Source organism: Triticum urartu, chromosome 1A (assembly GCF_056163025.1).
Source record: "Triticum urartu cultivar PI428250 chromosome 1A, HENAU_Tu73, whole genome shotgun sequence".
Classification (NCBI taxonomy): domain Eukaryota; kingdom Viridiplantae; phylum Streptophyta; class Magnoliopsida; order Poales; family Poaceae; genus Triticum; species Triticum urartu.
The window spans coordinates 250,703,588-250,726,413 of NC_141873.1; positions in this window are offsets into that span (position 1 = coordinate 250,703,588).

The window sequence follows — 22,826 nt, forward strand, 5'->3', positions numbered from 1 at the left end:
GCAATTTTCCCTCAAGTGGATGACCTAAGGTTTATCAATCCGTGGGAGGTGTGGGATGAAGATGGTCTCTCTCAAACAACCCTACAACCAAATAACAAAGAGTCTCTTGTGTCCCCAACACACCAAATACAATGGTAATTTGTATAGGTGCACTAGTTCGGCGAAGGGATGGTGATACAAGTGTAATATGGATGGTAGAAATATATTTTTATAATCTGAATAAATAAAAACAGCAAGGTAGCAAATAGTAAACAGACACAAAAACGGTATTGCAATCTTGAAAATGAGGCCTAGGGTCCGTACTTTCACTAGTGCAATCTCTCAACAATGCTAATATATTTGGATCATATAACCATCCCTCAACGTGCAACGAAGAATCACTCCAAAGTCATCTAGCGGAGAACATAAGAAGAAATAGCTTGTAGGGTACGAAACCACCTCGAAGCTATTCTTTCCGATCGATCTATCCAAGAGTTCGTACTAAAATAACACCAAATAATTTCAGATTCATAATACTCAATCCAACACAAAGAACCTCAAAGAGTGCCCCAAGATTTCTACTGGAGAAACAAAAGACGAGACTGTGCATCAACCCCTATGCATAGATTACCCCAATGTCACTGCAGGAATCCGCGAGTTGAATGCCAAAACACATATCAAGTGAATCAATATGATACCCCATTGTCACCACGAGTATTCATATGCAAGACATATATCAAGTGCTCTCAAATCCATAAAAGTATTCAATCCGAAAACAACGAAATCTCAAAGGGAAAAACTCAATTCATCACAACTAGAGTGGGGAAAACACCATATGATCCGACTATATTAACAAAGCCCGCGATACATCAAGATTGTGACATCTCAAGAACACGAGAGAGAGAGAGAGAGAGAGAGAGAGATAGAGAGAGATTAAACACATAGCTACTGGTACAAACCCTCAGCCCCGAGGGTGGACTACTCCCTCCTCATCGTGGTGGCCGCCGGGATATTGAAGATGGCCACCAGTGATGATTTCCCCCTCCGGCGGACTGCCGGAATGGGGTCTAGATTGGTTTCTTGTGGCTACAGAGCCCTGTGGCGGCGGAACTTCTGATCTAAGGTTACCCTGAGGGTTTTTGGAATATTTGGTGATTTATACGGCAAAGAGGGGGTGCGGGAGGCCACCGAGGTGGGCACAACCTACCTAGGCGCGCCAGGGCCTCCAGGCGCACGCTGGTGGGTTGTGCCCCCCTCGGGGCACCTCCCAGGTGCTGCTCTGGCCCACTGGATGTCTTCTGGTCCCTAAATAATCCACAAAAAGTTTCGCGGTGTTTGGACTCCGTTTGATATTGATTTCCTGCGATGTAAAAAACAAGCAAAAAACAACAACTGGCACTGGGCACTGGGTCAATAGATTAGTCCCAAAAAATGATATAAATTTTCTATAAAATGATTGTAAAACATCCAAGAATGATAATAAAAACAGCATGAATACTTCATATATTATAGATACGTCGGAGACGTATCAAAGCGCTACAAGATTGCTAACGATCCAGTTTAGCACTCGAAGACAAAGCACATTCAGATCCGTCATCACTTTCTCAGAGATCATGTTATGAAGGAATACATTGATATCATTCATGTCAACACTGAAGAGAAATTGGCAGATATCTTCATGAAGCCCTTTGATGAGAAAAGGTTTTGCAAGCAGCGGTGTGAGCTAAACATCTTAGAATCCTCTAATGTCCTGTGAATGGACACACATCCTAACGCTTATGCATATTGATGACTTAGATGCGCAACACATGAAGTAACATATATCTTCAATTCATGAAGACTTGCCCTCTAAGTGTGAATACATTAATGTGGAATTTGACTTTGGAGTGCCACGATAATTGTGCACCATGTCTGGGTCTAATATTTCCTATACGGTGGGTAACGCCACCACCAATCTTTCTTGAAGATTTTTCTTTGGCGTCATGATTGCATTATCTTCTTAATTGGTTTGTCTTCAACATTGGTTTGATTTCAAAGTTTATCTTCGCGATGTTGATTTGGTCTTCACTGATATATATCTCTGTGTGTGTATGTATCTGTGTGTGTGTGTGTGTGTTGTCCTCTACATCATTCACTTATAGCTATGTCTTCAAGTTGCAATTTTCTGCATTGAGTGAATGTGACCAGACACTAACCCCTTATGTGCTTATCCCCCAAATTCTCTTTGTCTCTTCATATGCATTCTGTTAACACATGTCGAATGTCTTCATTGTGTCCTTGTCAGCTGAAGATACAGAGACACACATTTAAAACTGCCTTTAATATTCTTATCCTTTTTGCCTAAATACCGAAGAAGTCGGAACGACCACACGACAAACCTAGAGCGTGTGGGGGCGTGGCTCAACCTTCAATAAGTTGCATTCCTGCCACGTGTCCTTTATATGTGAACCGCCTGGGGCACCTGTGTAATTGCACTGCGCCGCCCCTCCTCCTTATAAATACTTCTCCCCTTGCCATCTCGCTCAAACCCTAGCACCACCGCTAGCATCAGTCATCGCCGGAGACGAAGCGCTTCGCTGTCACGCCGGCCGCAGACATCATCTGCTCAGCCACCGTCGTAGGTGTCTTCCGCCGCCAAGTTAGGGAGCGGGAGATCAGACTGCTCGGCGATACGTCTCCAACGTATCTATAATTTTTGATTGTTCCATGCTATTATATTATCTATTTTGGATGTTTAATGGGCTTTAATATACCATTTTATATTATTTTTGGGACTAACCTACTAACCGAAAGCCCAGTGCAAATTGATGTTTTTTTGCCTATTTCAGTGTTTCGCAGAAAACGAATATCAAACGGAATAAAACCTTCGCAAGGATCGTTTTTGGAACAAACGCAATCCAGGAGACTTGGAGTGGACGACAAGGAAGCAGTGAGGAAGCCACGAGGCAGGAGGGCGCGTCCCAGGGGGGTGGGCGCGCCCCTCGCAGCTCCACCGACCTACTTCTTTCGCCTATATATACTATTATACCCTGAAACCTTCAGGGAGATCCACGAAACACCTTTGCACTGCCGCAACCTTCTGTACCCATGAGATCCCATCTTGGGCCCTTTTTTGGCGATCTGCTGGAGGGGGATTCAATCACGGAGGACTTCTACATCAACACCATAGCCTCTCTGATGATGTGTGAGTAGTTTACCACAGACCTTCGGGTCCATCGTTATTAGCTAGATGGCTTCTTCCCTCTCTTTGGATCTCAATACAAAGTTCTCCTCGATCTTCTTGGAGATCTATTCAATGTAACTCTTTTGCGTTGTGTTTGCCGAGATCCGATGAATTGTGGGTTTATGAACTTCATTATCTATGAATATTATTTGATTCTTCTCTGAATTCTTATATGCATGATTTGATATCTTTGCAAGTCTCTTCGAATTATCGGTTTAGTTTGGCCTACTAGATTGATCTTTCTTGCAATGGGAGAAGTGCTTAGTTTTGGGTTCAATGTTGCGGTGCTCCATCCCCGTGACAGAAAGGGAAACGACACGTATTGTATTGTTGCCATCGAGGATAAAAAGATGGGGTTTATATCATATTGCTTGAGTTTATCCCTCTACATCATGTCATCTTGCCTAATGCGTTACTCCGTTCTTACGAACTTAATACTCTAGATGCATGCTAGATAGCGGTCGATGTGTGGAGTAATAGTAGTAGATGCAGAATCATTTCGGTCTACTTGTCACTGACGTGATGCCTATATTCATGATCACTGCCTTAGATATCATCATAACTATGTGCTTTTCTATCAATTTCTCGGCAGTAATTTGTTCACCCATCGTAATACATGCTATCTTGAGAGAAGCCACTAGTGAAACCTATGGCCCCGAGGTCTACTTTACATCATATAAGTTTCCAATCTACAGTTCTAGTTTACTATTTATTTTGCAATCTTTATTTTCCAATCTATACCACAAAAATACCAAGAATATTAATCTTATTATCTTTATCATATCTCACTTTTGCAAGTGGCCGTGAAGGGATTGACAACCCCTTATCGCGTGGGTTGCAAGGTTCTTATTTGTTTGTGCAGGTACTATGCAATTTGCGTGTAGTCTCCTACTGGATTGATACCTTGGTTCTCAAAAACTGAGGGAAATACTTACGCTACTTTGCTGCATCACCCTTTCCTCTTCAAGGGAAAACCAACGCATGCTCAAGAGGTAGCAAGAAGGATTTCTGGTGCCGTTGCCAGGGAGATATACGCACAAGTCAAGACATACCAAGTACCCATCACAAACTCTTATCCCTCGCATTACATTATTTTCCATTTGCATCTTGTTTTCCTCTCCCCCACTTCACCTTTGCCGTTTTATTCGCCTGTTTTTCGTTCGCTTCCTTCCGCTTGCTTCTTGTGTGTCCGTGTGTTAGATCATTTGTTTTGCCGTTATGGCTAGTCCTTCTATCATTGTTAGTACTCCCAATCATGAAGTTCTTAATTTTAAACAAAGGGAGGGAGAAAATCTAAAAGATGCTTGGCATATAATTTGCAATGCTCAGAATAGATCTACTAGGAAGCAATCTACTTCCATTCTTCTTCGCAATTTTTATGTAGGCATCACTCCTTGGAACAGATATATTCTTGATACCATTACCAGAGGGAATTTCTTGGGTAGCCATACTTTTGATTCTTATAATGCTATGTTAGATTTGTTTGGCCCACCACCTCTTTTGGTCAATGGAACTATTTTAACTTTGGAGCATGTGATGCAAAGGCTTGAAATTATCGAAAATAAAGTTCCCACTGTAGAGTTGATTGAGAATTTGGATAAAAAGATCCACAACCAAATTACCCAATATGGATCTAAGGTAGGAGTTACTCTGAAATTTTTTCGAGAAAAAGAACCCATAGTTAATGAAAAGATAGATCAAGATTCCACTAGAATTGATAAACTTGAGGATATTATTACCAATTTAGGGTCTGCCTTTTCTGCCGTAAGAAACACTTCAAATCCTCCTACTACCAAAGTTTCCAAATTTATGTATGTTACTAAAAATAAGGGTGAATCTTCTAGTAAGGAAAATGCGGATCTCAAATCAAGAAGTGTTCACCCCAACTTTTTCGCTATCATTAAGGAACCTTTCGCTGTGAATGAATTTCTTGATTTCTTGCCTAGGAGTTTGATCGTTAATAAAAAGAAGGAAACCCCTAAAGGTTATAAGTGTTCAATTGAAGAATTGCATACCAAAGATGACAATACCTAGATCTATTCTTGTTTTTATGCCTAGCTAGGGGCATTAAACGATAGCGCTTGTTGGGAGGCAACCCAATTTTATTTTTATTCCTTGCTTTTTGTTCCTATTTGGTAATAAATAATTCATCTATCCTTTGTTATGATTGCGTTTTTTATGTTTCAATTAGTGTTTGTGCCAAGTAAAGCCTTTAGGATCTTCTTGGGTGATTGTTATTTGATCTTGCTGAAAAAACAGAAAGTATGCGCTCACGAGAATAATTTTCATTTTTTACCAGAGAGCGATAAAATACCAATTCCAACTTCAGTAGATCAATATACAAATTATTTAGGACTTCCTAATTTCTCAGGATTTTTGGAGTTACATAAGTATTTGAAACCTACAGATTGCTACAGATTGTTCTGTTTTTTGGCAGATTCTGTTTTTCGTGTGTTGTTTGCTTATTTTGATGAATCTATGGCTAGTATCAGGGGGTAAGAACCATAGAGAAGTTGGAATACAGTAGGTTTAACACCAATATAAATAAATAATGAGTTAATTGCAGTACCTTAAGGTGGTGTTTTGTTTTCTTATACTAACGGAGCTCATGAGATTTTCTGTTGAGTTTTGTGTTGTGAAGTTTTCAAGTTTTTGGGTAAAGATTTGATGGATTTTGGAACAAGGAGAGGCAAGAGCCTAAGCTTGGGGATGCCCAAGGCACCCCAAGGTAAAATCCAAGGACAACCAAAAGCTTAAGCTTGGGGATGCCCCGAAAGGCATCCCCTCTTTCGTCTTCGTCTATCGGTAACTTTACTTGAGGCTATATTTTTATTCACCACATGATATGTGTTTTGCTTGGAGCGTATTGTATGATTTGAGTCTTTGATTTTTAGTTTACCACAATCATCCTTGTTGTACACCTTTTGGGAGAGACACACATGAATTGGAATTTATTAGAATACTCTATGTGCTTCACTTATATCTTTTGAGCTAGATAATTTTGCTCTAGTGCTTCACTTATACTCCCTCCGTTCGGAATTACTTGTCTCAGAAATGGATGTATCTAGAACTAAAATACGTCTAGATACATCCATTTCTGTGACAAGTAATTCCAAACAGAGGGAGTATTTTTTAGAGCACGGTGGTGGTTTTATTTTGTAGAAATTATTGATCTCTCATGCTTCACTTATATTATTTTGAGAGTCTTTTAGAACAACATGGTAATTTGCTTTGGCTATAAAATTAGTCCTAATATGATAGGCATTCAAGATGGGTATGATAAAAACTTTCATATAGAGTGCATTGAATACTATGACACTTGATAGATGTTTTGAGATATAAAGGTGGTAATGTTAGAGTCATGATAGTTGGGTAATTGTGAAATTGAGAAATACTTGTGCTAAAGTTGGCAAGTCCCGTATGTCGGATCACGGGTTCCAGCAAAACCCTCAAGGTTCGAACACTGGGTGCGCGTGAAGGTTGTCTCCCTATCGATCCACGCCCTAGCTCGCTAAGATCTCGCGGTTGAACCCGACGAACTCGCAACACATAAAGACACAAGATTTATACTGGTTCGGGCCACCATTGTGGTGTAATACCCTACTCCAGTGTGGTAGTGGTGGATTGCCTCTTGGGCTGATGATGAACAGTACAAGGGGAAGAACAACCTCCTAAGGTTGAGGTGCTCTTGTGCTTGGCGAACTTGTGTGGGTGCGATGATCTTGATGATCCGTCCTCGATCAGTCCCCTCTACTGTGGTGGCTAGTTCTACTTATATAGGCCCTGGTCCTCTCCCCAAATATTGAGCGGGAAGGGAGCCAACAATGGCCAATTTGAAAGGGGACAGCTAGTACAGCTTATCCTGAAAAAAGCGGTCTTCGCCTGCAAAAGGCTCTGGTGATGACGCCGTCTTGGGCTCCATGGTGACCTCAGTCTTGCCGTCCTGCTGGTCTTGGTCTCATTGCATCGATATGGAAACCTTTCCTTGATGCCTCGGTACTCCGCGCCTGCAGTTGCCCCCTTGGCACCAAAGAGGAAACAAGGACGTTGCGCGTGCTGGCACCCGCCTAGCGCCCGCCTGGTCTTGATCGTCATGGCTCACATCACGAGGACCTCGCGAGGTTTGCCTTGCCTTGATCTCTCCGCCCCTCGTGAGCCTTCCTGGTGAGGCTGCTCCTGAGGAGCTCTTGCGTCATCCACCTCGCGAGGCTTGGCCCCTCACGAGGGTCTTGAATGCCTTGTCGATGAAGATGGGTCGTACAGACCTGCCCGCCCAGCCACGCCGCGGGTCGCAGGCAGGCAAGTCTAGGGACCCCCGTTCCCAGAACACCGACAATAGCCCCCGGGCCCAAGGTGCGCTCGGTCTTGGCTTTGAGGCGAAGCCAAAGGTCAAGCACGGAGCGCCACGGGCCCCAAAAGCCTGCGGCCTCGGTTAACGTGTGGCAGTTGATTGGATGTGGGTGTATCCGCTTCCCCATGCTGCCTCAGCAACTGCCTGTCTTGACAAGTCCCTTCGCGACCCCAATGCTCATCTCGACGAGCTGCTGGAGCATGTAGCTGATGAACATTGTGCGGCCGCCGCCGCAGCCATGAAAGGTCAGGTGGAGGCCCTGCTGAAGAAGTTTCGCGACTTCGTCCTCGCGCCCTCGAGCGGCGATGCCACCGATCCTGTGGCTGGTGGTGTGGGTGAAGGCGACGCTACCAAGGGAGGAGCACCTTCTGTAGGCGATGGAGGTGTCCAGGGGTGACCTGCGGCTGCTTTCCCGTTTCATTCCTGCAATACGCATCAGGCCTCGTGGAGGCGTTAAAACTTTCATTTGATATTTTGAGGACAGTATGTCTTGTAATATTTGCTTCGAGATTTTGCGATTTTCTTCCTATTTGCTTTGTGTTCTGCGTCGGCAGAGCCCGGCCCCGCGCATACCTCAACCGTCGTTAGGCCGACCGGAGACCAGGACGGACCAAGGAGTGAGGGGCTACGTGACCAGTTAGGCTCCTTAGTCGCGATGCTCAGGAGTCCCCCTTGACGCGCAAACAACTTACAAGGAGAGTACGCGCGGATAGGTTAATGTTCTACATCGGCAGAGCCCGGCCCCGCACATACCTCAACCACCGTTGGGCCGACCGGAGACCAGGACGGACCAAGGAGTGAGGGGCTATGTGACCAGTTAGGCTCCTGAGTCGCGATGCTCAGGAGTCCCCCTTGACATGCAAACAATCTCTATACCTTTGCCCTCGCCGAGGCCTGGCTCGGGAGGGGCGTGCGACGACCAGGTCCGGGAGACCTGGCTGGGTGGCGTACACTTGGGCATGACCTGAGCACAGCCCCCATGCCCAGCCCCCTCGCGCGGCTCTCCCGAGGGGAGGCGTGGCGGTGAGGCCGGACGCTGAGCTCTGGGGCTCCCTGAGGTTGATACGACTGTGAAGCCGCCCTCAGTTGTTTATCACCAACGCGGAGCATAGTGCTTCAGCTTGTGCACGAGCATAGCCGCTCCTCGGCAGTGTCGACAGCCAGCGCGGAGCATGGTGCTTCCACTTGTGTGTGGGAGGGGGGCTCCCTCTGCGGAGAGCCCCGGGGCGTGTACAGCCCCGCCCTGACATGTGGCTTGCACGGCAGGGCTAGACGAGGTGTATCTGGGCACTCTGAGCCAGCGCGAGACTCACGAGGCCCTACCTCAAGGCGGGTTGCGCCTGGTCTTGGTTCTTGTTCGCTGTGCTGGTCCTGCGTGGTGGTCAGACAACCTGCGCCGAACGAATCTCCTGAGGTTATCACGTGAGAAATCCAAGCACCAACGGCCCCAGGAGGTGACGTAAACGGGGTCGGCCCGCCAGACAGAGCTCAGCCGTTGGATTTATCGACGCTGCAGGGACGGACCCTAGCACAGACACCGTGCTCAACTTACTCACGCGAAGGGTCCTGAAGAAAGACGGTCAGCGCGGTCCCCATGATGGGTGGTGATCGAGCAAGTAGTAATCATAGGTAGATTAAACATGAGAGTAGCAGGCTTAAGCAAGTGCATGGGAGATACGTGCCGCTGGGTCAGGCCCGAGCGGCTTGGGGATGATGCAGCCCGAGGGGCACTCCCAACAAGGTAAACTAAAGACATAAAAAGGGATACATGCCACAGGGACGGACCCACGCGGCTTGGGAATGATGCAGCCCGAGGGGCGCTCCCAACTAAATGAACTTAGAAAATGTCACCTGGTTATGTTGACGAAGGAGAGTTGGGGCAGCTGAAGGTGTGCAACAAAGGGGTTGCTCCTCACGAGCCGTCGGGGCCCTGAGCCTTGGGAGGCTCTAGGGGCTCGGGTGGTTCCTTGAGGACCGTCTCCATATCCATCAGGACGGCGTGGTGCCTGGCCTCCTGAGCCTCTAGGATGCGCCGCAAGTTGCGCTGGTAGGCAGACGACACGCTCGGCAGGCCAAAGGGCATGCGAACGTAGCTGTGCGGTGGGCCCTCGCAGCGTCCAACGCGCGAAGGCCAGAGAAGCTCCTGAGAAGCGGCCATGTTGAGCCCTGGAATGTCGATGCAGACGCGTAGCCCGGCATCCTCGCCTGGATGGGAAGCTGCGCCTCCTGAGCGGCGGTCGCCGCGCATGGCCCTTGCGTCTTGCAATTCCTGGGTGGTCTTGGTGATGAACTCCTGAACGGTGGGCGATCCTTGCCATGTGCCCTTGTTAGCGTCCAACTCGATCTAGCCCACACTCTACTTACGTTCTGGACGTTTATGTGCACATGGGCCAACATTTAGCGGAGAGCCCACTCCATCCCAAAAGCCCGGACTGAAAGGAGGAAGGAATCTCTCCCTTATAAGCTGGTCATGGCCTCCTCCCGCAAGCGAGGTGGGACTAAACCGAGCCAGCCTCACCGGCCTATAGCAGCCCTAACACCCCATCCCCCTAAGAATCCCCTCAGGAAGGCATGGCGATGCTGGCTCTGATACCAGATGTTAGCGTCCAACTCGATCTAGCCCACACTCTACTTACATTCTCGACGTTTATGCGCACATGGCCAACATTCAGCGGAGAGCCCACTCCATCCCAAAAGCCCGGACTGAAAGGAGGAAGGAATCTCTCCCTTATAAGCTGGTCATGGCCTCCTCCCGTAAGCGAGGTGGGACTAAACCGAGCGAGCCTCACCGGCCTACAACAGCACTAACAGCCCTCCCGAGGGAAACATGCCGTGAAGCACGCCTCCAAGTGGTGCCCAAGCGCCTCCCTCGTGATGTGGGCAAGGTCTGAGGCCTTCCAAAAGAAAGCCCCCGAGCCCTGCTCGAGAAGGGCGCCGTGCGCGCCTTCCTATGCGATGGATGGAGGCGCCCTGGAGTGGGTGCTGATCCTGACGAGGCTCTGGCTGTCACGCCACCCTCCTGAGGTCCTGCACGTCGCGGCTGCTTCTTCTTCTTGGGGATGGCCTCAGGAGGGCCCTCGCCCTTGCTGTCGGGGTCGTCGATTGCTGCAGCTTGGAAGGCACGCTCGAGGGAGAACACCACATCTCTTTCTTCACATGGGACCGTGATGATCCCACCGCTTCCCGGCATCTTGAGGACATTGTAGCCGTGATGGGTCGCCACCAAGAACTTGGCCAGGGCTGGATACCCGAGGATGGCATTGTACGGCAGACGGATGTGCGCGACGTCAAAGTCGATGAGCTCGGTGCGGTAGTTCTTGCGTTCTCCGAAGGTGACAGGGAGGTGGACCTACCCTATCGGTGTGGTGGAACCGTCGGTCACTCCTGAGAAAGGCTTGGTAGGCTGAAGCTGGTCATATGGTACATGGAGGTTGTCGAACGTGTCAATGGATAGGACATTGAGGCTTGCACCGCCGTCGATGAGGGTCTTGGTAACTTGCACATTGCTGATGACTGGGGAGCAAAGCATCGGGAGGGCACCAGCGGTAGCTGCGCACTTGAGGTGATCTGCCGAGTTGAACATGATGGGGCACTGGGACCATCTGAGTGGGCGTGTGGCTTCAAGCTTGGGGAGGACTGCATTCACTTCGCGAGCAAACTGCTTGAAGATACACTGTGAGGCTGGGGCCTGGGCTCCGCCCAAGATGCAGGCGATAGCACGCGGTTCCTAGAAGCCCCCAGCCCCCTCGTCTTGATGGTGTTCGTCATTCCTTCTTGGCGGTGGCGGCAGCGGAGGGAGTCCGTCGTTGCCTTGAGGACGATACTCACGAGGCTGATCCCTCTAGGCGCCCTCGCGAGGCTGATCCTGCCAGCGGTCCTGTGAGGCCGGTCGCGTGACTCCTAGCGCGGACCACGGTTGTCCCAGCATCCGCCACCACGTTCTCCTCCTCGGTCGTAGCCCCGGTCGCCGCGCTCGGGGCGTCGACCGAAGCGTCCTTCGCGAATGGCTCTGAGCTCTTGATAGTCGTTGGTGTTGTGGGTATTCAGGTTGTGGAAGGCGCAGAACGGACGGCTGCTCTTGCATGACTCTGGTTGGTCTCTGCCATGCTTGGTGTCTGGTTCCGCTACGAGCACGGCTGCTCCCTTGCGCTTCACGTCCTTGGCCTTGGCTTTCTTTTCCTCCGGGTCCGCAGCAGGGAGCTCGAGGAGGGAGAGGCGCCCCTCCTCAGCTCTAGCACACTTGGTCGCGATGTTGAACAACTCCAAGGTTGTGCACATCTCTTCATGGATGGCGAGCTCCTCCTTCATCTTGACGTCACTGACGCCATCAGAGAATGCTGAGATGATGGCCTCATCGGTCACCTTGGGGATCTTGATCCGTGCGCTATTGAAGCGTAGAATGTACTTCTGCAGGGTCTCTCCTGGTTGTTGCTTGATGCGGCGCAGGTCGCCCGCGACCGGGGGGTGGTCGCAAGTGCCCTGGAAGTTGGCGATGAAGCGGTTGCACATTTCGTCCCAGGAGGAAATTGAGCCTGGAGGCAGGTTCAGGAGCCAGGAGCGGGCGCCCTCCTTGAGAGCCATGGGAAACCAGTTCGCCATGACTTTCTTGTTGCCATTAGCCGCTTCGATGCTCAGCTCGTAGAGCTGCAAGAACTCCGCGGGGTCGGGGGTGCCGTCGTAGCGAGGAGGCAGATCCGGCTTGAACTTGCCCGGCTAGGCGACGCTACGCAGCTCAAGGGTGAAAGCGCGGCAGCCGGCTGTGGTCACCGGGGATTGCCTTGGGTCTAGAGCTTGGTCTTGATGGGGTCCGTGCCCTTCCGCTACAGGTGGCGCGCGGTCTTGCCGCCGCAGCTGGTCCTGGCGCGGTGGCGCGAGGAGCGGCGGAGCGTTTGCTTGCGGTCGAGAGACTTCTTGACAGCTTCCTTCTTCACACGCGGGCGCGGGACATGGCGGGTCGTGTCGTGGAGCCGCGCGCCTTGGCGCCAGGGCGCCGTCTTGGGGCAGAGGTGATGGAGGCGCTCCGTGAGCTACGTCGCCCGTAGCTGGCGGAGGGCGAGGCGGAGAGAGGGACGGCGCAGGGGAGCCCCCTGTGACGCGGACAAGCTCGGCGATGCGGTCGAGCCAGTCCTCATAGAGTTCGTCGACCGGGTGGTAGCGCAGGAGCTCGTGCGCCATGAGGACCGTGGCCCGTGCGTCCATGGGAGGGCGATGTGCATGGGAAGAAGAACCGGCCGCGGTCAGCGTGGAGTGGCGGTGCGGCCGTCACGCCGCACAGAGGGGTGCAGCGAGGATGCTTGCTGCTCGTTCCCCGCCGGGCCGGTGGCGGCGCTGACGGCAGGCGACAGGGAATGATGGGGTGGCCCGCCGACGGGAGCCATCTGAGCGACGTGGGCGGCGAGGGCAGCCCGGCTCTCAGCACGAGCGCGGCGAGCATCTGCCATGGAGACGACGGAGCAACGGGGCACGGAGCGACGAAAGGAAACTTCGGTGCACCCCTACCTGGAGCGCCAAATGTCAGATCACGGGTTTCGGCAAAACCCTCAAGGTTCGAACACTGGGGTGCGCGTGAAGCTTTTCTCCCTATCGATCCACGCCCTAGCTCGCTAAGATCTCGCGGTTGAACCCGACAAACTCGCAACACAGAAAGACACAAGATTTATACTGGTTCTGGCCACCGTTGTGGTGTAATACCCTACTCTAGTGTGGTGGTGGTGGATTGCCTCTTGGGCGAATGATGAACAGTACAAGGGGAAGAACAGCCTCCTGAGGTTGAGGTGCTCTTGTGCTTGGCGAACTTGTGTGGGTGAGATGATCTTGATGATCCGTCCTCGATCAGTCCCCTCTACTGTGGTGGCTAGTTCTACTTATATAGGCCCTGGTCCTCTCCCCAAATATTGAGCGGGAAGGGAGCCAACAACGGCCAATTTGAAAGGGGACAGCTAGTGCAGCTTATCCTGACAAAAGCGGGCTTCGCCTGCAAAAGGCTCTGGTGATGACGCCGTCTTGGGCTCCATGGTGACCTCCATCTTGCCGTCCTGCTGGTCTTGGTCTCGTTGCACCGATATGGAAACATTTCCTTGATGCCTCGGTACTCCTCGCCTGCGCTTGCCCCCTTGGCACCAAAGAGGAAACAAGGATGTTGCGCGTGCTAGCGCCTGCCTAGCGCCCGCCTGGTCTCGATCGTCATGGATCACGTCATGAGGACATCACGAGGTTTGCCTTGCCTTGATCTCTCCGCCCCTCATGAGCCTGCCTGGCAAGGCCGCTCCTGAGGAGGTCTTGCGTCGTCCGCCTCGCGATGGTCTTGAATGCCTTGTCGATGAAGATGGGCCGTACAGACCTGCCAACCCAGCCACGCCGCGGGCCGCAGGCAGGCAAGTCTGGGGACCCCCGTTCCCAGAACGCTGACACCGTAGCATGCACATATGGTAAACGTTGTGTGACAAATTTGAAGCTTGGGGTGTTCTTTGAGTGCTTTCCTTATGAGGGGCAGTCGGGGACGAGCGATGGTCTTTTCCTACCAATCTATCCCTCTAGGGGCACGCGTAGTAGTACTTTGCTTCGAGGGCTAATAAACTTTCGCAATAAGTATATGAGTTCTTTATGACTAATGTGAGTCCATGGATCATACACACTCTTACCTTTCCGCAATTTGCTATCCTCTACGGTACCGTGCATTGCCCTTTCTCACCTTGAGAATTGGTGCAAACTTCGCCGGTGCATCCAAACCCCGTGATACGATATGCTCTATCACACATAAGCCTCCTTATATCTTCCTCAAAGCAGCCACCATACCTACCTATTATGGCATTTCCATAGCCATTCCGAGATATATTGCCATGCAACTTTCCACCATTCCGTTTATTATGACACGCTCCATCGTTGTCATATTGCTTTGCATGATCATGTAGTTGACATCGTATTTGTGGCAAAACCACTTTCATAATTCTTTCATACATGTCACTCTTGATTCATAGCATATCCCGGTACACCACCGGAGGATTTCACATAGAGTCATATTTTTGTTCTAGTATCGAGTTGTAACATTGAGTTATGAGTAAATAAAAGTGTGACGATCATCATTATTAGAGCATTGTCCCATGTGAGGAAAGAAGGATGGAGACTATGAAATAAAAAAAGAGGCCAAAGAAGCCCAAATAAAAAAAAGAGGCCAAAGAAGCCCAAACAAAAAAATGAGAGAAAAAGAGAGAAGGTACAATGTTACTATCCTTTTTCCACACTTGTGCTTCAAAATAGCACCATCATCTTCATGATAGAGAGTTTCTTATTTTGTCATTTTCATATACTAGTGGGAATTTTTCATTATAGAACTTGGCTTGTATATTCCAATGATGGGCTTCCTCAAAATGCCTTAGGTCTTCATGAGCAAGCAAGTTGGATGCACACCCACTTAGTTTCTTTAGATGAGCTTCCATACACTTATAGCTCTAGTGCATCCGTTGCATGGCAATCCATACTCCTTGCATTGACATCAATTGATGGGCATCTCCATAGCCCGTTAATTAGCCGCGTCAATGTGAGACTTTCTCCTCTTTTGTCTTCTCACATAACCCCCATTATCATATGCTATTCCACCTATAGTGCTATATCCATGGCTTGCGCTCATGTATTGCGTAAGGGTTGAAAAGGCTGAAGCGCGTTAAAAAGTATGAACCAATTGCTCGGCTTGTCATCGGAGTTATGCATGATGGGAGCATTTTGTGTGACAAAATGAAGCATGGCCAAACTATATGATTTTGTAGGGATAATGTAACGCCCCGAGACCGATGTGCTAGGTGTCCTCCAATTATTCGTTGTGTTGCCTTGTCTTTTGCTTGTGTGTCATGCATGTCATATCATGTCATCATGTGCATTTCATTTGCATACATGTTCGTCTCATGCATCCAAGCATTTTCCCCGTTGTCCATTTTGCAATCCGGCGCTCCTATGTCCTCCCATGTCCCTTTCTACCTCTTTTCGTGTGCGGGTGTTAAACGTTCTCAGATTGGACCGAGACATGCCAAGCGGCCTTGGTTTACTACCGGTAGACCGCCTGTCAAGTTTTGTGTCATTTGGACTTCGTTTGATACTCCAACGGTTAACCGAGGGACCGAAAAGGCCTCGTGTGTGTTGCAGCCCAACACCCCTCCAAAGTGGCCCAAAACCCACCTAAACCTCTTCCATCATCTAGGTCGTTCGATCACGATCGCGTGGCCGCAAACCGCACCTCTTTTGGACTCTCCTAGCTCCCTCTACCTATATATATGTGATCCCCTCCGAAATATTCGCGGTACAAACCCTAGCCTTCCTCTACCTCGCGCCCAGACAAAACTCCTGCACCACCGGACATGTCCGCGCCGCCCTCCCCGGCGAATCACAGCGCGACACCTCCCCTCCCGCCGCCCTCTCTCTCCTCAGCCCCGCCGCCGGCCCGCGCGGCCCGGATCGGGCCCGCGGGGCCCAACCGCCACCGCCGCTCACCCGCGACTCCTCCCGCCCGAGCCCGCTGCTCCTTCGCCGTGCCTCGGCCGCCTGTTTTGCCGGCGCCACCATGACTCCTCGCTGCCGGCCGCCTCGTTCGCCGGTGCCACCATCTCCGCCATCACCGGCGCAGCTGCTCCGGCCACCGCCTTGTTGCTCCGCCCGGCGCGCCGCCCGGTGCTCCGGCAGCCGCGCGCTCCTCGCCGGCCACCGCCGCCCCACGCCGTCCTCGACACCGGGCCGCCTCCTCCCGACGCCGGCGAGCTCGCCGGAGGAGCCCCGTCGCCGGCCGCCCCGTCGGGATCCACCGGAAGGTGGGATCAGATCCACCAGGTGGTCGATCCAAACACGGTCTCCGTCCAGATCTGGATCCCTCTGTCCCGCACGTCTCCGTCCCGGGTTGACTTTCTCGAAGAGGTCTAAATTTCATCTAAGTCCTAGTATTTTTGTGCATTTTTCATCGCATCATAACTTCGTCACCATGGCTTCGATTCGTGTGTGTAGCATATCAAAATGTTAGCCTCGATGAGTACATCATTTCATCTCATTGCATCATTTTCATTTGAGCTCATCTTGATGCCCGAAATGTTGTTGGAAGAGGGCTATGTGATGATAGTTTCAGACCTGTTTCAGCAAATGCACTTTTGTCATTTTTTGCCATGATTAATGTGTGCATGCTATGATCCTGAGCTATACATGTGTTTTGAAGTATGCCATGCCATCTTTACAGGGATGTATGCCATGTATTTTTGTGATCTTTGTGGTGACTAGCACAAGCATGCAAAGTAGCTTACTTAATGTTGCTGATTTCAGGGACTTAAAAATATTCTAAGTCTCTGCCCTGTCATTATTTTTATGCCATATGTTCATGTTGATTCCTAGTGATCCGTGCCTCTTTTGAGCATGATCGGTAAGGATGTTTTGTAGATATTGTGGTGCTCTATCCATCCATGTCTTTGTTTGAATTTATGGAGCTTGTGGTGTGCACATCCTCTTCAAGAGTGCTCGACATGGAGACCGAGGGCCTAGGGCCTCTGCGAAGCCTTCGGAAATATGGCAACGCCTTTGGTGAAGGAGTGGTCTTCTCCATGTCTTCAGGAGTCTCTTGTGGTGTCTCAAGCACTGGAGTGGTGACATGAGCAGGTGGAGTGCGAGGAATAATTTCATGCAATGGGGAGTTGGGGTGTTGCTCTTCCCACAATTCATCTTGTGCGATTGGCGTCGTGGGACCGCCAATGTTTATCTGTTCACTGCTCGTAGGAGCAGGCGATGATACCGGGTTGGGCATGATCTAAGGAAGGACTACATCATCTTCAACATTGTCTTCATGACCAATGTCTTCAGCTGTGATGGGATCAACAACTGGAATATCTTCAGACTCATGAGCCTCTGTGCTAGCAGACTCATGCACGACGAGACGACGCTCACGGTTGGTGGAAGCAGGCAATGCAATAGAAATAGGCTCAACGAGCAATGGTTCTTGGGGAGCAGCACATTCTTTGCAAAAAGACTTTGAAGACTTTGTCTTCAGCTTCTTCTTGATGGAGCAGCATTAGAAGTGTCATGATGCTTCCTCTTCTTGGCTTTAGCCTCACCCAGCTTAGTCTTCTTCTACTCTGAAGCTGCTGAAGGTACCTTTGGCTTCGAGCCAGTCATGCTGGCAGGGAAGATAATGCTTGTTCTTTCCTGTCTTGGGGCTTCGGGTTTAGCTTCAGCAGGCTTCTTTGGCTTCTTGGCGGCCATTCGGGGGTCAATGCTAGGACGCCCAAGGGCCTTTCTCTTCACAGCCTCATTGTGAGTCTGGACGCATTTTTCGGCATAGTACTTCAGACGCTCACGAGAGCCTTTGGCTTCATCACATTTCTCCTGGAACTCAGCCTTGAGGTCAATCATCGTTTGTTTGAAGTTTTGCACCTCAGTGACACTGAGCTTGGCCATATGCTTCTTGAACAGGGCCTTCTCATGGTCTATCTTGTTTTTCACCTAAACAATCTTTTGAGCGATAGCAAGCTCCTTGGCTATGCAACCCTGGAATGTGACGCTAATGTCAATTGGCAACTGCAAATCGTCAATGTTGAGAGAGGTTTCTTAAAACCACTCATCAATGAAGTTGTTGAGAATATCAACATCAAAGAGAGGCAAATCTTTGAAGATTTCAGCCTCCTGCTTGCTCTTGATAAGCATTTCTAGAGCATCATCAGCAAGATCTTCATCACTGGATAGATCTATAACATTCTCTTCATTGCGAAGAATGCTTGCTGGAGTGATGTCATGCCCAGAAATCTTCTTGGGCTTCTTGGAGACGCGGGACAAGTCCTCAGACTGCACACTGGATTCAGGAGGTGCAGATTGCAATGGCTTCACTCTTGAAGCCTTTTGAGCATTAGAAGATTTTGAAGCCTTAGACTTTTTCTTTGGCTTCGGGGGTTCTAGAACACCCTCATGTTCCTCTTCACCAGCTTCTTCTTCAACAGTGGCCCTTTGTGCAACAATGTGCGAGAGAAGCCCATCAAAGCTATTGAAGGGACCAATGATATTCTGATCAGCTTCACGACTGCCATCTGCCTTGGAGCAACCGGACCAGGGTTGAAGTCAATCCCCAGGTCCTTCTTATTCTGGACTGCAGAAGCTCTTGCAAACTGAAGATTTTGTTCAAACAATTCATCTTCACGACACCATCGGAGACTGGATGGGTCGGCATTCTCAGGCTGAGGTCCTCTGACCATGCAAGGATAGAAGCCCTTTGTAATAGCTTCAGCCTTCGTCTTGGGGTGCAGCTTCCTATACACAATATCAGCCAGTGGTGGCCTCACAGCATTCTTCTTCACATACTCAGGTGTAACAAAGTGGTACCGAAACCATTCCTCTGCCCAATATCTTCGAATCCATTGGACTCGAGTTTTGCGTTCACCACAGGTTTCCTCTGGGCCAGACTTGTATTGCTCATAGAGATCTAGTGGCAGGTCAGAAGCAGTGTTGTCCCGGTGCTGCCTTCCACCCTTCTTCACAGATTTTCTGCCAGCCATTGGATTCAGAATGAAGGGATTCACAACTATGTTTGGCTTCAATATGCTTGTCAGACAAGAGCTGGCTTCTGGAGATTATATGTGATGTTGTAGGAACTCTGCAAATGAATGCAGACTACGAGAACCAAGGGATTCTCCCACGAACATGTACCTGTGACAGCATTAGAGATGCGTGGGAAGGGGAAGAGGTCATATGCATTCTCAGAAGATTTTGAAGATAAATCAGTTTGAAGACATTGACCTCATAGTGCAAAGACATTCACTTAGTGATGTGAGTTGGTTCCAGATTTGTAAGAATCCATGAATAAGTACAAGTGAGGAATCTAACTAGTTGTAATGCATAAGTGAACATACTTGCAAGTTATGAGATGCAGGAACATACAGATTTAGATTTGGAAGTGTAGAAACAACTTTTGGAAGACGTGGACAGTTCAATGGATCAAATAAATGGTAAAAAGTGAGTTCTTATTTACCGCACGACGAACTGCTAGATGAGAAGTGGAGAGGCCAAGTGCTACCTCTTGAGCATGTGTTGGTTTTCCCTTGAAGAGGACAGGGTGATGCAGCAAAGTAGCATAAGTATTTCCCTCAGTTTTTGAGAACCAAGGTATCAATCCAGTAGGAGACTACACGCAAATCGCCTAGTACCTGCACAAACAAATAAGAACCTTGCAACCAATGCGATAAAGGGGTTGCCAATCCCTTCACGACCACTTGCAAAAGTGAGATCTGATAAAGATAATAAGATAACTATTTTTGGTATTTTTGTGGTATAGATTGGAAAATAAAATTGCAAAATAAATAGTAAACTAGAATTTTAGATTGGAAACTTATATGATGTAAAGTAGACCAGTGGGCCATAGGTTTCACTAGTGGCTTCTCTCAAGATAGCATGTACTACGGTGGGTGAACAAAGTACTGCCGAGCAATTGATAGAAAAGCGCATAGTTATGATGATATCTAAGGCAATGATCATGAATATAGGCATCACGTCCATGACAAGTAGACCGAAATGATTCTCCGTCTACTACTATTACTCCACACATCGACCGCTATCTAGCATGCATCTAGAGTATTAAGTTCATAAGAACGGAGCAACCCATTAGGCAAGATGACATGATGTAGAGGGATAAACTCAAGCAATATGATATAAACCCCATCTTTTTATCCTCGATGGCAACAATACAATACGTGTCGTTTCCCTTTCTGTCATTGGGATCGAGCACCGCAACATTGAACCCAAAGCTAAGCACTTCTCACATTGCAAGAAAGATCAATCTAGTAGTCCAAACTAAACCGATAATTCGAAGAGACTTGCAAAGATATCAAATCATGCATATAAGAATTCGGAGAAGATTCAAATAATATTCATAGATAATCAAGTTCATAAACCCATAATTCATCGGATCTCGGCAAACACGCCGCAAAAGAGTTACATTGAATAGGTCTCCAAGGAGATCGAGGAGAACTTTGTATTGAGATCCAAAGAGAGAGAAGAAGCCATCTAGCTAATAACTATGGACCCAAAGGTCTGTGGTAAACTACTCACACATCATCGGAGAGGCTATGGTGTTGATGTAGAAGCCCTCCGTGATCAAATCCCCCTCCGGCAGATCGCTGGAAATGGCCCCAAGATGGGATCTCATAGCTACAGATGGTTGCGGTGGTGGAAAAGGTGTTTCGTGGCTCTCCCCGAAGGTTTCAGTGTATAAGAGTATATATATAGGCGATAGAAGTAGGCTAGTGGAGCTGTGAGGGGCCCACGAGGGTGGGGGGCGTGCCCTCCTGCCTCGTGGCTTCCTCGCTGCTTCCTTGACGTCCGCTCCAAGTCTCCTGGATTGCGTTTGTTCCAAAAACGATCCTCGCGAAGGTTTCATTTCGTTTGATATTCCTTTTCTGTGAAACACTGAAATAGGCAAAAAAATAGCAATTTGCACTAGGCTTTCGATTAATAGGTTAGTCCCAAAAATAATATAAAAAGGTATATTAAAGCCCATTAAACATCCAAAACAGATAATATAATAGCATGGAACAATAAAAAATTATAGATACATTCGAGACGTATCAAGCATCCCCAAGCTTAATTCCTGCTCGTCCTTGAGTAGGTAAATGATAAAAATGGAATTTTTGATGTGGAATGCTCCCTAACATAATTTTCAATGTAATTCTCTTTATTGTGGCATGAATGTTCAGATTCAAAAGATCCAAGATAAAAGTTTAGTATTGACATAAAATAGTAATACTTCAAGCATGCTAACCAAGCAATTATGTCTTATCAAAATAACATAGCCAAACAAAACTTATCTGTAACGCCCACGATGCGGCTATATCTCCCACGTGTCGAAGCATGACTTAGAGGCATAACCGCATTGTAAGCAATGTCGCAAGTGAGGTAATCTTCACACAACCCATGTAGTACATAAGGGAAAAAGATACATAGTTGGCTTACAATCGCCACTTCACACAATACATGAATAAAGCATTACATTCATCCAGATACACACAAGGTCTGACTACGGAACCTAAATTAAAAGAAGACTACCCCAAATGCTACACAGATCCCCGATCGTCCCAACTGGGCTCCACTACTGATCGACTGAAACGAAACAACACAATGGACAAGATCTTCATCGAGCTCCTCCTTGAGCTCGGTTGCGTCACCTGCACGGTTTCATCGACACCTACAAACTGGTTTTGGAAGTATCTGTGAGTCACGGGGACTCAGCAATCTCACACCCTCACGATCAAGACTATTTAAGCTTATAGGAAGGGTAAAAGGTATGAGGTGGAGCTATAGCAAGCGACTAGCATATATGGTGGCTAAACATACGCAAATGAGAGCGAGAAGAGAAGGCAAAGCACGATTGATGAACTATGATCAAGAAGTGATCCTAGAACAACCTATATCAAGCATAACTCCAACACCGTGTTCACTTCCCGGACCCCGCCGAGAAGAGACCATCACGGTTACATACGCGGTTGATGCATTTTGATTAAGTTAAGGTGTCAAGTTTTATACAACCGGACATTAACAAATTCCCATCTGCCCATAACCGCAGGCACGGCTTTCGATAGTTCAATCCCTGCAGGGGTGTCCCAACTTAGCCCATCACAAGCTCTCATGGTCAACGAAGGATATTCCTTCTCCCAAGACAATCCGATCAGACTCGGCATCCCGGTTACAAGACATTTCGACAATGGTAAAACAAGACCAGCAAAGCCGCCCGAATGTGCCGACAAATCCTGATAGGAGCTGCACATATCTCGTTCTCAGGGCACACTCAGATGAGACATCCTACGAGTAAAACCAACCCTCAAGTTGCCCTGAGGTGGCCCCGCAGTCTACTCGGTTCAGACCAACACTCAGAGGAGCACTGGCCCGGGGGGGGGGTTAAAATAAGATGACCCTCGAGAGCGTGACTCCCAAGGGAAAAGTAGGTGGTGGTGAGGCAAATGGTAAAACCAAGGTTGGGCGTTGCTGGAGGAGTTTTATTCAAAGCGAACTGTCAATGGGTTCCCATTATAACCCAACCATGTAAGGAACGCAAAATCCGGGAACATAACACCGATATGACGGAAACTAGGGCGGCAAGAGTGGAACAAAACACCAGGCATAAGGCCGAGCCTTCCAACCTTTACCAAGTATATAAATGCATTAATTAAATAAGAGATATTGTGATATCCCAACAAAATAACCATGTTCCAAACATGGAACAAGCTCCAATCTTCACCTGCAACTAACAACGCTATAAGAGGGGCTGAGCAA